This window comes from Dermochelys coriacea, chromosome 2 (genome assembly GCF_009764565.3).
Source record: "Dermochelys coriacea isolate rDerCor1 chromosome 2, rDerCor1.pri.v4, whole genome shotgun sequence".
In the NCBI taxonomy this organism is placed as follows: Eukaryota; Metazoa; Chordata; order Testudines; family Dermochelyidae; genus Dermochelys; species Dermochelys coriacea.
The window spans coordinates 125,570,376-125,584,562 of NC_050069.1; the positions used below are offsets into that span (position 1 = coordinate 125,570,376).

A 14,187-nucleotide genomic window follows, 5' to 3' on the forward strand; every position below is an offset into this window, starting at 1 on the left:
TCCCTAGAGGCTTTCCGTCTCCTGAACCCCAGCTGGAGATGATCCTCAAAGAAGAGGAAAAGGAATAAGAATGGGAAACAGATGCACCAAGATACTCCTCCCTTTCTCTCTACCCACAGCAGTACCTGAGGAACAAAGAAACAACTTTGGACTGAGAGAGGGATCCTGTCTCAAAGGAATTCAGACAGTAAAACTGCTGAAGCAGGTGGTGAGAGACATTTTTGCTTTGAATTCACTTAGCTTGCTTAGTTATGTTAGGTGTTAGCTGCTTTTTACCTTTTATTTCTTTGTAACCAATTCTGAGTTTTATGCCTTTTTACTGAGATTGTAAGTGATTACATCTTTCTGTAGTTAATAAACTTGTTTTATCTAAACCAGCGTGCCTGGTTTGAAGTGTTTGAGAAACTCCATTTGAGAGAAAAGGAATTGTACATATCATTTTCTATTAATAAAATGACAGATTTTATATGAGCTTGTGTTGTCCAGGAGAGAGCTGGGGCAGTACAAAAGGCATATTTCTGGGACTGGGAATTTGCTGGTGTTGATGTGCAGTGTAATTCAAGAGTGGCTGGCCATAGCACTCATACTGTGTAGCTGGGAGTGATTTACATGTTGGAAACTGTGTGTGAGCAGACTGGGAGTGGTTGCTCTCACAGCAAAGTGGTATAAAAGGTTGGAGAATTAAGAGGACACAGCTGTACAACAGTCCAGATTATATCTGGGGAATGTCAGTTACCAGTGCAGCTGTTCTGCTCAAAGGCCCCTTCTGTTACCTGATGGTGAGGACCAGGGGTGAAAGTAACTTAAGGGACTTACCGGTATGCAGCCAGGATCCTGAGCAAGGTGGGGGTGGAGCCTCAACAGGAAGGGACGGGGCTGGGGGCAGACTCCCACAGCCAGCCTTTCAACACAGCCTGGTGGCAATTTAAAGAGCCCAGGGCTCCCCACCATTGCTAGCGCTATCCCGGGGCTCCGGCAGTGATTTAAAGGGCAGGGGCTCCAGCTGCTGGTGTGGTAGTGGCAGCTGGGAGCCCCGGTTCCTTTAAATCACCACCGGAGCCCCGGGGCTCCCAGCCGCTGCTGGTACGGTTGGCTGTGAACCGGCTCTTACCGGTACACCGTACCATACCGGCTTACTTTCACCTCTGGTGAGGACAGAGATGCAGATTGAAAGTTCCATGATTTTCCTGCTCTCACTGGTGCTTGGCTCCTAAGCTCGGCAGTCTGTTCTGTCCTCCAATCTACGTATACAAAAAGTATTGGACTATTGTACCAAAATGAGTAAGAAATTTAAATCTTATGATTGGAGATTAATGGTGGTGTTAGTTTTCTCACATAAGCTATAGGGTTAAATCCAGAGCCCCACACTCCTTTTACTCACTCTTTATGCAAGCAATCTCCCAATGAGATCAAGAGAGAATCACCTTAATTAAAAAATAGAGATTTAAGGATGTAACTCTCAAATAACTCATTCTAATTGTGATGATTTATTTAAATATGAAGATTCAGATGATATAATGTACAGTAATTGAAGTGGACAACTATTTTATAAACCAAATTTCTCTTTTGGTGTAGATAATGCATCAAAAACTTTGTCACCCTGTATAAATATTTTTATTCCAAGTTCATCAAAGTTTTATAAATACGTTGTTAGATGTGCTTGAATTGACGAGATGTAGAGGGCACTGTTGCACTTACTAATCTTAGACACTATATGATTTGAGGTCTGAAATCAGCTATTATCCATTTATTTTGTCTTGTGGCTCATATATTGGATATTTATTATTATTTGCCAGAAAATAATTATTTTTTTAAAAAAATATCATAACTGGCTTTCTATCTCACCAATGTAAGGATGTGCTAAAGCAGTTTCATGAATGATCTTAGCGGCACATAGTTTATATTTTATAGGCCCTTAGCTGACACATTGATTTCACTCTTGGTTGTTAAGTTTTAAGCATGATGCACTGGGAGTTATGATACCAACTCCTTCTGCTAAAGGTGAGCTGGTAAGTGGCGTTTTTGTTCCACTTTTTATCCTGAAATACAAAGAACAAAGTTCAGGGTTTTGTGTTCCTTTTCAAGGTGTTGATGGCATTACTAACACCTTAATCAGAACAGAGAACGGTTGCATGGGAAACCTGGCAGCCTCTAGGGAAATTACTGAAAGTCAGAGGTGATTTTTAATTATTTTCTTTTAATAGATTTGTTATTTGGGGGCCAGGTTTCCAAAGAAGCCTAATACCAGCCTCAGCTGTGTGTGAACAAGTCATTTTTTCAACCCCAGCTCTCCTGCCATATAGATCAGTGATAGGAGGAGGGCAGCTTGTGAGGAGGTAGATTACCTGCTTCCACCAGCAAAGAGGTCCCCTGACTAGGGGGGAATTCTCCAGGATCCATTTCTACCTACAAGTGGCACAAAGTGGACCTTTGTTGTCACATTGCTGTACCATTACAGCATTTTTTGACCTAACCCACACGCGCTAGTCTGTGACCTGTGCTCACCAAATGGGGATATCAAACACATTTCCTGTAACATGCAATGTGGAAACAAAAAACAAATCCACCCTCAATATTAAACAACATAGTTGCAAGCTTCAACTATGTTAAAAATATATACATGGAACTGGTTACATGAGAGACCATAGCTCTTCCTGTGTAATATCTTCACTGTTGTAATCAGAGGCTACTGAGCTAACAGCAGTTTAAAAGAATGATGGTAGCAGAGCATCTGCTACATAGGTCCATAACGCAAACCTCCCCCCCCCTACCCCCAGCTCAACATCCTGTCCAAACCAGAAATATGGTGATTTCCTGGACACACTGCAAGGCAGCTTGGTTCAGTGGCTTAGGCACTGGGTGCATGAGTCTCAGGAGACATGGCTCGGTCACTGGCCTGCGGTATGTCTGTAGGCAAGTCACTCCACCTGTCTGTGCTCTTCTTTATCCTCCCAACCTTTTGTTTTGTCTACTTAATTGTAAGCTCTTTATGGCAAGGAACATCTCTTACTAGTGTATGTACAGGGTCTTGATCAATGGGCCTTCATCTCATTTGGATTTTCTAGGTGTTGCTGAAATATAAATAATAAGAAAGGCCCATTTAGTTTTTCAGAAGTTGGGAAATGGTTGGGTGTCTGTAGTTGTTGTTCTTTTTTTTTTCAGCACCCAAAACTATTCAGGGCCCTCTGCCAGGGTGCAATAGATGGGGGAGGGAGTCACTTTGAAGGCTGATTCAATATAAAGGGGTTGATTAAGTTGCCGCATCTTTCTCAATTTGGATTTGTATTTCTTTGATCTGATGTATTTTAAAATGTTATGAAAAGCCTGGGAAGCTAAGGAAAAGCACGTTAAAGAAAATACTTAAATAATAGTGCCCTGTACTGAGTAAAAATCATATTTTGGGGCTTGGTGAATTAGTTTCCCGTTTAGGATGTGGAGTCCAGTATTTTCTTCGGGTAGTTTATGTAGAAAGCATACACATGTCCTGTTTCCTTGGAGAACACTGGGAACAAACTGCACACAGGTGGTTTTGTGGAAACCTCATAAGTTCCCATTGCCATTTTAGAGACTAAAAACTTAATTTTAACAGACTACAGTCCTTCTCTACAGCAGCTTCTCACCCTGTAAGCCTTTCTGCAGAGCTTGCTGGTTTTGAGTCAGCCAAATGATCACGAGTCACCTGCCTCCACCAAGGTTGTTCCTCAATGAAATGGATAACGAGGTATTGTCCTTGCACAGCCTGAAATAATCCAGAAGACATTTAAAATGCAGGGTGTTGTTTGTTCTCTAGTGTACTACTGCTAGGTTGCCTTCTCATCCCTATAAGAAAAGGAGGACTTGTGGCACCTTAGAGACTAACAAATTTATTAGAGCATAAGCTTTCGTGAGCTACAGCTCACTTCATCGGATGCATTTGGTGGAAAAAACAGAGGGGAGATTGATATACACACACAGAGAACATGAAACAATGGGTTTATCATACACACTGTAAGGAGAGGGATCACTTAAGATAAGCCATCACCTTCAACAAATAAGCTTCAAAAACAGACTCCAACGAGAGACTGCTGAATTGGAATTAATTTGCAAACTGGATACAATTAACTTAGGCTTGAATAGAGACTGGGAATGGATGAGTCATTACACAAAGTAAAACTATTTCCCCATGTTATTTCTCTCCCCCCCACCCCACCCCACCCCACCCCCCACTGCTCCTCAGACATTCTTGTTAACTGCTGGAAATAGCCTACCTTGCTTGTCACCATGAAAGGTTTTCCTCCTTTCCCCCCGCTGCTGCTGGTGATGGCTTATTTTAAGTGATCACTCTCCTTACAGTGTGTATGATAAACCCATTGTTTCATGTTCTCTGTGTGTGTGTATATCAATCTCCCCTCTGTTTTTTCCACCAAATGCATCCGATGAAGTGAGCTGTAGCTCACGAAAGCTTATGCTCTAATAAATTTGTTAGTCTCTAAGGTGCCACCAAGTCCTCCTTTTCTTTTTGCGAATACAGACTAACACGGCTGCTACTCTGAAACTTCTCATCCCTATGTTAACTTACTTTTCCAGATTACATGCTGTGCAAATGTAACTCCCATTGGTTTTGGCTCACAATGATTAATTTATGTAGCACAGAAAGATAACTATCTTCCCTCTGGTCTTGCAGATACCTGTTTCTCCCTTTGTTTGCTTACAGACTTTAAAGTACAATATCAGCAGTATACATAATTTCTCAGAAAGTGTCAATACATGCATTTCACAATGGCATTAATGACCAGTGTGTCACTAGCTTTCATTTGATACCTTACAGGACACTTTTTCAATAATACTATGAAAGGAGGTCTAGGAGATCGACAAATATATTTACTTGGGTCAGCAGCTGAGCAGAGACAACTCATTTGAAGGGAAATGCTGTAGGACGTGAAAGGCGGGGTGGGCAAGTTTCAAGAAAATAAAATGTCTCCAATGGATGATGAACTGCCCTGAGTCAAAGGAAAGAACTGTTGAACTCCACTGTTCTGCCAGCAATGATAGATGGAATGGAAAGCTGGTCAACAACAAAAGCGGAGGAAGAAAAATTCGCTGTCACCCAGAGAGTGATGGAAAGGCAAATATGTAAGATATCGCTCTGTGATCACATACTGAATGAGATCAGAAGGCATACAGAGGTGACCGATGTAGTGCAGGTAATGTATGACGCAAAGTGAAGATGGGTGGGTCATGTAGTCTGCAGGCTAGAAATGGAAAGAATGTGTTCACAACAAAACAGATTGGTGTGGTGTCGACATGTGTTCGTGGAGGGCCAGATGAGGACAAGCCGGACAACGGTGACTATGAAAGCAGCGTGTTAGGTGTAGTGAGTTTGTCAGGCCTGTCAGGAAGTGCTGTTACAGAACAACGAACCCTTTGCCAGTTGGCATTGAGGAGTTCTTAGGATCAGAGTGCCCATTTTCACTTTTCAGTCCCTGCCCTTTTCACCTGGGAAACTCCTAATCTGAGCTTTTCCTTGGAATACATGGTCTTCAAAAGTGATGCCCATTATCCCTCCTTTTGTGCAACTGCTCTGCAATAGTAAGAAACTCAGAGAGGTCTAAAGTCCCCAGCAAAGGAGAGTGCTTTAACCCACATGCTGCTCTTCATGACTTTCTGGATGCAGTTACCGCATGGCATCTTTAACTCTTTCTATGGGGAGCTCCATCCTGGGTGCTTCAACATCCATGAACCCTACATGTATGAGCCTATACCTTTCACCATACAAATAATGTAGCTTTAATTCCCATCTCATCTTAGGGCTCTAAGGGATACCATTAAAGTCGGATATTAATTTGGTCTATGTGGTCGCTGCCACTACTGGCTATTGACTTAATTGCTCTCCTTCGGTTGTGGCTATTCTGCCACTAGTGGTGGTCCAGGAAGCCCCAGTAAAGAGCCTGCAATCCTACAGTCTAAGGATGGAAAATATAGTTACAGAATGATGATAATTAAGGTCACTGAAGAAGAGGCTGCTAGAGAAGGGAAGGGTGCTGGTCGTCTCCCAGAAAATAAATCTAAATTTATAAATCCAAGGTCAGAGAAGGGTCCATGTTTATTCTGCAATTTTATTCTGATGCCACTTCAGCAACATGATTTTAGTTTTTATGTTTAAGGTTCACAGTGTGCTAAATAATGACCAGCCACATGAATTCAGATGGGAATAAGTAAAGATTGAACATATACAGTATTGCTCCTAGCCATTGCTAGCTGAGTTAATAACTTAGTGTTGAAAGAAAGAGTAATATTCCATTCTAATAATCTGACAGTTGTTGAAAGTGTCAGCAAACAACTAGCATGCCCTGCATCCATTACGATCAATTATTGTGTCATGATGCCTGCTGGTTAAAATCATATTTTAAATACATGCTATATTTCTGTCAGGAAAAAATCCCCACAAACATTTAGCTGCTTTATTTACTTCTAAGTGGCAGTTCCATTTTCTCTTCTCTGTTGGAGTAAAAATAATTAACTGCAGCAACAAATAGCTGTGACTCCTTAACAGTGGTTTGTTGAAGTGTTCTGTTTCAGCTGAGGCTTGGAGACTTTAGAAACTAGAGCTTGAATGCCTTTCTGCAATAGGGCAGGATGATGGAGGGGAAGTTTATTCCCTCAGCCACCTGTATCCACTACTTGTCTCTTGCCTAATATTTAGATTGTAAGCTCTTTGGGGTGGGAACTGTGTTTCTGTTTTGTCTTGTACAGCACCTAGCACAATGAGGTCATGGTACATGACTGCTACCAGAATACAGTAAATAAAGAGTAAAGGAAAAGTTTATGTGGCACACGATCCTATAATGGATTTGTTACTATCTACTACAGTATGTAAAAACAGAAAGTTAGGTTTACAGCAATTACTAGAAAATTCACAAGTTTTTAATTTGATAGATACCAGCAATGTGCTCACTGTGGTACAAGATACAAAATGAAGACTGTCCCTGCAGTTCAAAGTTCCCTACAGTGTGCAAATATATGGAAGTGTTTGCATAGCCTTTTAGGGGGAAATTAAGGGTTTAGGAGTGGTGGGGGAAAATGTCCCAGTTCTAGAGAGTTGCATTGGTTGATCATGAGTTTACATTGGAAAAGCTGAACCACTGAGTCACAGACAGTAGAATAGAAAATGGAACTTTCTCCATCAAGGCAACAAACACTTGGCATGATGACAGGTGTAGGGAAGGGATATATGGGAGACTGTTTGGTAATATTTTGTTACAATGGCAAGGAAACACATTTTAAATAGTAGTTCCAGGCATACCCATAACAATCTTAACTCAAGTTCAGCTTATAGTAGAATGACTCAGCAGCAGGGGTATGATTTCATGTCAAATAGATTGGAAGTCTGAGGTCAGATTGATATAGGTTCTGGCATACTTAAAAGCATGTGAAGGAGCTGTATTATAGTGTTTTCTTATTAACAAGAACTAGAGTTAAGATTTCCAAACAGTTTCAGTAATAACTATCATTTTCCACTCAAAGCTTTACAAGAACAGTTCTCTTTTGGGTCTGGAATCACTTATACCCATGTAAACTCACAGACTTCTCTTCAGTTCTTTCTGGTTTACACCAGAGCAAGTGAGATCAAAATCAAGCTATTAGTTTCTGCCTTGTTGTAAAGATCCTGATTCTTCCCTACCTTTAATCTCATGTGGTTGTTACTCCTCTGCAGTAAGCATTTTCCTACCAATATTTCTACACTTTTTTTTTTACTATAAACCAGGAAATTAAATTAAATGCAATTATATAATACTTATATAGCTCCCTACTTTCTCCCTCACTCTTAATATAAAGTGAGTCATCATTTAAATGCCTATATTAGGATATTTAAGTCATCTGGTGAAATGTATTATCAAAGTGTTTGTGGGGAGGACTGCAAAAATGATAATAAGGTGTAAGGAAGGAGAATCATAGCTGATACTGAAAAACAGGGAGGGAAGGATGGTATAGACATATGCCCATGCTTCTCCTCCTTCCTCTTCACCAGCCAGTAGAGCTGGCCGGGCACAGTATGTGGGCCATGGACTTTCCAAAGTGTAGCAGCCCATTAAGCACCATGCGCGTACCTGTTTAGCACCAGGCACAGCATCTTTGGGAGCTTTCATTGTGGGAATGCACCTCTGGGTAAACTCCATGAAGTACGTATGTTTACAGCTCTGATTTGAGGCCAAGTCTTTTGCACAGAGAATGCATTTCTTGCCGAGATTAGTATACACTGCTCCTGCATGAGAACAATCCTGATCCTACTTAAATATTCCATCACTTGGCCTTTAAAGGAAGACTTGAGGTCTTTCTAAAAGGTACACTGGAGCTCAGTTACAATGTATTGACGTCAATGCAGGGCTAACTGGGTGAAATTCTACAGCCTGTATTATGCAGCACGTCAGACTAGATGATCACAGGGGTCCTTTTGGGTCCTACCATCTAAGAATTAACAGTATTAACAGTATGCGATACTAGTCATCTGTCTTATTTTCCTGAAGAATTTCATGTTTTATTAGCTATCTGGAACAAATATGTCTCCTTTCTCTAATTTACTGAGATAAAGAGTCGAGTGTAGGAACTGCACCCTGTTAGTGCCCCTGGGAGCACTAGCCACCTGGTGGAGAGCATGAGACCATTGCCCTGCTACCCTTTAGCACCAGCCAACAATGCTGATTAGGTGGAAGAGAGCACTATAGCCTCCTAAAGAGTGGTTACTTCTTACTTCCTGGGAGGGCCTGGGGAAGCATTGTGCTTTGCAGATGCAGTGCAGCTCTGTAGCGCTTTACTGCAGGCTTGTGCTGGAAGAGTGCCATCTAGCCCTCAGAAAGTAGCCCTCACTCTGGTATGTACAAGGTCTGCTATTGCATTTCCTAATAGCTGTGGCCTACATATTTGAGTCAACAGCCTTTATATAGCATTATCCTCATGGGTGCTTCCATCATTAGAAATAGGTGGATCTTTCACGGCTGCAGAAGGAGATACAGTTGTTTCCCCCTTATCTGAAGACAGCTCAGGGAACACACCTTGAAATAATCTTGAGCGCAAGTATATTCTGGCTGATGTCAGCGTGCATGCTTCTTAGCATCTGCTCTAAGTCTCCAAGTCCCTTATTATCTGATTGGACAATGTAAATATTCTCAAGATTAAGCTCATCTGTAAAGTTAAGATTCATTGCAGCAACTGTCTGGATATCAGGATGGAAGGAAGGAAAGGAGAGATAGTGAGAGGAAAAGGTGGAGCATGGGGGGCAGGGAGAGGGGAAAGAGGTTAAGTGGAAGGACGTCCAGGGAAAGGGAATAAGAGGTGATCAGAGCAAACAACCAATTCACACAGGATGCAGCTACACAGCAAGCAGGAGCCCAGGGCCGTGAGTCTCCCATCCCGGGTCAAAAGACTCAGGTTCGTGCTACTGGGCTAAAATGAAATGTGTAGCTATTGCAGCTCAGGCTGCACCTTGGGCTCAGAAGTTCATCTTCCTAGGCTTTAGAGCCTGAGTTGCAATGTCTGAACAGCTATTTTTAATGCGGTAGCACAAGCCCTGTGAGCCCAAGTCTGTCAACCTATAGGCTCAGAGGCTCACTGCTGCAGGCTGCGTAGACGTATTCAGGCAGGAAAGACTGTACAGAGTCCAAACAGCTGCAAATAGCCTGATGAAATTGTAAATATCGGGGCTGCACAGCAATGGAGTGTGACGGGGTGCACTCGCCTCTCATGAGTGCCTCCTGGGTGCAAACCTGCATTTGCTCTTTCTGCTTGTGGTGTCCCCTGTTGCCCTCGTCAGGTGGGTTTTCAGGGACTCAGCCCTCCAACTAAGTCACTCAGTTAATAGGAGAAAAGATGGATGAACCACTTTCAGGGTAAAAAGCCCAACAGGGCCTGTCCCTGTGCTCTTGTTAATGTCTTTCGCCCTGTCTCTGGGCTTACTCCTCAGCCCCTTCTGAGCTAGCTTTAAGAGTATACCTGCCCTGGTATGGAGTTTTGCCCCACTTCCACAGCTTTCTCCCTGGAGAATTTGTCCTCAGCTGATGTCATGTTCAAATTCTAGCTACTTTCTTTGGCTTTTGGTACAGAGTCATATCCCCTTCTTGGGGCTTAGGCCACTTCCCCAGCAGCTAGTGGAGGTGGGGAGGAACCCATGCCTGCCCACTATTTTGGGTTCTAACCCAGGAACCCTACATATAGTGCCACATGCTGCTTTAATAGTTGCGGCTGCTGCCTTCACTGGGATGCATTTCACATAGCTTCTTCCTCTTCACCCTTACCTCAAAGCTGAATTTCTCAATTCCTCTTCTTCCTCGCTGAATGCCAGTGACACCAGAACCCATCCTCTGGTTCTCCCTTGAGCTCTAGCAAGAAGTATCCTTCCTTACTCTTCTGGTCCCAGGCAGGAACTGAGTAGCTCAACCCCTGCAGCTCCATTAAATTTAGCCTGCTACACTCTGATTGACTGCTTTCCAGCAGCTTTTCTAGGCAGTCCTGGAGGACCCACCTTTATGGCTTCTTTACTGGGGAAGGGTGTGGTGGGACCATAATGCCTCCAGCAGGGGGTCTCAAAGGGCCTGGTACACCTCATCACATGTAGAAAACCAAACTGCTACGGTGCCAGTAGAATGCCAGGTGTACCACAACCTATAGGTGCTTCAGCAGCTATACTTTGTAGGCGCTAGTCCTGGTGGGATCCAATAACTACTCAGACATGTGACTAAGGGAAAGGGTATTTCACTAGGGTTGGCAGAAGAGAAAAGGTTGTAAAATAGGTACCAAGGTTTAAACCACGGCAGTTCAAGGTGAGTAGTAACCATTCTTATTCTGGGCCCCTGGGGCAGTTCAGTGGAGAGAGAGGGCTCTTTAGAGAGTGCAATACTGATCATATTTCTACAGGGTAAGAACTAATTGCACCAAATAATTTATCTATTGAATTTATCCTATTTTCCATTCACAGATTGTCCAGGAACAAACTAGGATGTTGTGTTTTATTGTTCAGTTATCTGACAAATGTTTTATGGAAACACATTCCAGCATATGGATTGCAAACTGAACACAGCTGTGAGTATTCTGTGTACTTGGTCACATATGCTAAGTCACAAGATACGTTCCAAGACTGGATGATAGTGAATGATAAACAGAGGGCTTGAAAAAGTCACTGTACAGGAGGACAGGAGTGTTAAGGAAAAATTAGCATATGTGACTCCATTTTGGTTTGGGACCCACCATTGTTTAAAAGCAAGCACATCATGCACCAGGAGCAGTGTTCCTTACATATGGCATTCCTGTGAAAACCCTCCCCCTTGTTTCCAGCCAGTCTCGACTCCTGGTTTCTGTTCTTTGTCTGTTCCTAACTCCCTGCCTCCTGGCTTTGATGTGAGCCTCCCATCCTGATAAGAGAGGCTACTGATGCATTGATTTAGGGTCATGTTGTGTAGTTAAAGTAATAGTTTAACACGGGGAATGTACCTAGCAGGGATAGGTGGTAGATAAGGGAAGTGTTTATCTATTGGCTAAGGTTTCCGATGCACGAGGGCAACATGCTTTGCCAAAAGGTATATAATCTTTGTATAACCTGCATTCGGGGCCCCCTTCTGACTAGCAGGGGGCACTACACTCGAGCGTAATAAACTTAATATCTTTGACAGGTTTCAGAGTAGCAGCCGTGTTAGTCTGTATTCGCAAAAAGAAAAGGAGTACTTGTGGCACCTTAGAGACTAACAAATTTATTAGAGCATAAGCTTTCGTGAGCTACAGCTCAGTTCATCGGATGCATTTGGTGGAAAAAACAGAAGGGACATTTATATACACACACAGAGAACATGAAACAATGGGTTTATCATACACACTGAAGGAGAGGGATCACTTAAGATAAGCCATCACCAGCAGCAGGGGGGGGAAGGAGGAAAACCTTTCATGGTGACAAGCAAGGTAGGCTAATTCCAGCAGTTAACAAGAATATCTGAGGAACAGTGGGGGGTGGGATGGGGGGGAGAAATAACATGGGGAAATAGTTTTACTTTGTGTAATGACTCATCCATTCCCAGTCTCTATTCAAGCCTAAGTTAATTGTATCCAGTTTGCAAATTAATTCCAATTCAGCAGTCTCTCGCTGGAGTCTGTTTTTGAAGCTTTTTTGTTGAAGGATAGCCACTCTTAGGTCTGTAATCAAGTGACCAGAGAGATTGAAGTGTTCTCCAACTGGTTTTTGAATGTTATAATTCTTGATGTCTGATTTGTGTCCATTCATTCTTTTACGTAGAGACTGTCCAGTTTGGCCAATGTACATGGCAGAGGGGCATTGCTGGCACATGATGGCATATATCACATTGGTAGATGTGCAGGTGAACGAGCCTCTGATAGTGTGGCTTATGTGATTAGGCCCGATGATGGTATCCCCTGAATAGATATGTGGACAGAGGTGGCAACGGGCTTTGTTGCAAGGATAGGTTCCTGGGTTAGTGGTTCTGTTGTGTGGTGTGTGGTTGCTGGTGAGTATTTGCTTCAGATTGGGGGGCTGTCTGTAAGCAAGGACTGGTCTGTCTCCCAAGATCTGTGAGAGTGATGGGTCGTCCTTCAGGATAGGTTGTAGATCCTTGATGATGTGTTGGAGAGGTTTTAGTTGGGGGCTGAAGGTGATGGCTAGTGGCGTTCTGTTCTTTTCTTTGTTGGGCCTGTCCTGTAGTAGGTGACTTCTGGGTACTCTTCTGGCTCTGTCAATCTGTTTCTTCACTTCAGCAGGTGGGTATTGTAGTTGTAGGAATGCATGATAGAGATCTTGTAGGTGTTTGTCTCTGTCTGAGGTGTTGGAGCAAATGCAGTTATATCGTAGAGCTTGGCTGTAGACAATGGATTGAGCGGTATGATCTGGATGAAAGCTAGAGGCATGTAGGTAGGAATAGCGGTCAGTAGGTTTCCGATATAGGGTGGTGTTTATGTGACCATCGCTTATTAGCACCGTAGTGTCCAGGAAGTGGATCTCTTGTGTGGACTGGTCCAGGCTGAGGTTGATGGTGGGATGGAAATTGTTGAAATCATGGTGGAATTCCTCAAGGGCTTCTTTTCCATGGGTCCAGATGATGAAGATGTCATCAATGTATCACTAGTAGAGTAGGGGCATTAGGGGACGAGAGCTGAGGAAGCGTTGTTCTAAGTCAGCCATAAAAATGTTGGCATACTGTGGGGCCATGCGGGTACCCATCGCAGTGCCGCTGATTTGAAGGTGTACATTGTCCCCAAATGTGAAATAGTTATGGGTGAGGACAAAGTCACAAAGTTCAGCCACCAGGTTAGCCTTGACAGTATCGGGGATACTGTTCCTGACAGCTTGTAGTCCATCTTTGTGGGGCATGTTGGTGTAGAGGGATTCTACATCCATAGTGGCTAGGATGGTGTTTTTAGGAAGATCACCAATGGACAGTAGTTTCCTCAGGAAGTCAGTGGTGTCTCGAAGTGGGGCCTCTCCTTTTGCCCCTCCACCCCCACGAACATGATACAGTTCTGTGGTGACCTAGAATCCTATTTTCGACGTCTCCGACTCAAGGAATATTTCCAACACACCTCTGACCAACATATTAACCCACAGAGACCTTCCTACCAACACTACAAAAAGAATGATTCTTGGTGGACTCCTCCTGAAGGTCGAAACAGCAGCCTGGACTTCTACATAGAGTGCTTCCGCCGACGTGCACGAGCTGAAATTGTGGAAAAGCAGCATCGCTTACCCCATAACCTCAGCCACGCAGAACACAGTGCCATCCACAGCCTCAGAAACAACTTTGACATCATAATCAAAAAGGCTGACAAAGGAGGTGCTGTCGTCATCATGAATAGGTCGGAGTATGAACAAGAGGCTACTAGGCAGCTCTCCAACACCACTTTCTACAAGCCTTTACCCTCTGATCCCACTGAGAGTTACCAAAAGAAACTACAGCATTTGCTCAAGAAACTCCCTGAAAAAGCACAAGAACAAATCTGCACAGACACACCCCTAGAATCCCAACCTGGGGTATTCTATCTGCTACCCAAGATCCATAAACCTGGAAATCCTGGATGCCCCATCATCTCAGGCATTGGCACCCTGACAGCAGGATTGTCTGGCTATGTAGACTCCCTCCTCAGGCCCTACGTTACCAGAACTCCCAGCTATCTTCGAGACACCACTGACTTCTTGAGGAAACTACACTTATATCTGGA

General features: G+C 43.3%; 1 long non-coding RNA gene across 1 annotated transcript; it reads right to left on the reverse strand.

The window, feature by feature from the left end:
- Positions 1-1,597: 1,597 nt before the first annotated feature.
- LOC122458797 lies at positions 1,598-10,403 on the reverse strand. The gene is made up of 3 exons (XR_006279071.1): positions 10,269-10,403; positions 4,865-4,979; positions 1,598-3,739 (listed from the first exon to the last, which is right to left on the reverse strand). It is a non-coding gene; the product is annotated as an uncharacterized LOC122458797 (long non-coding RNA).
- Between the last annotated feature and the right edge of the window lie 3,784 nt (positions 10,404-14,187).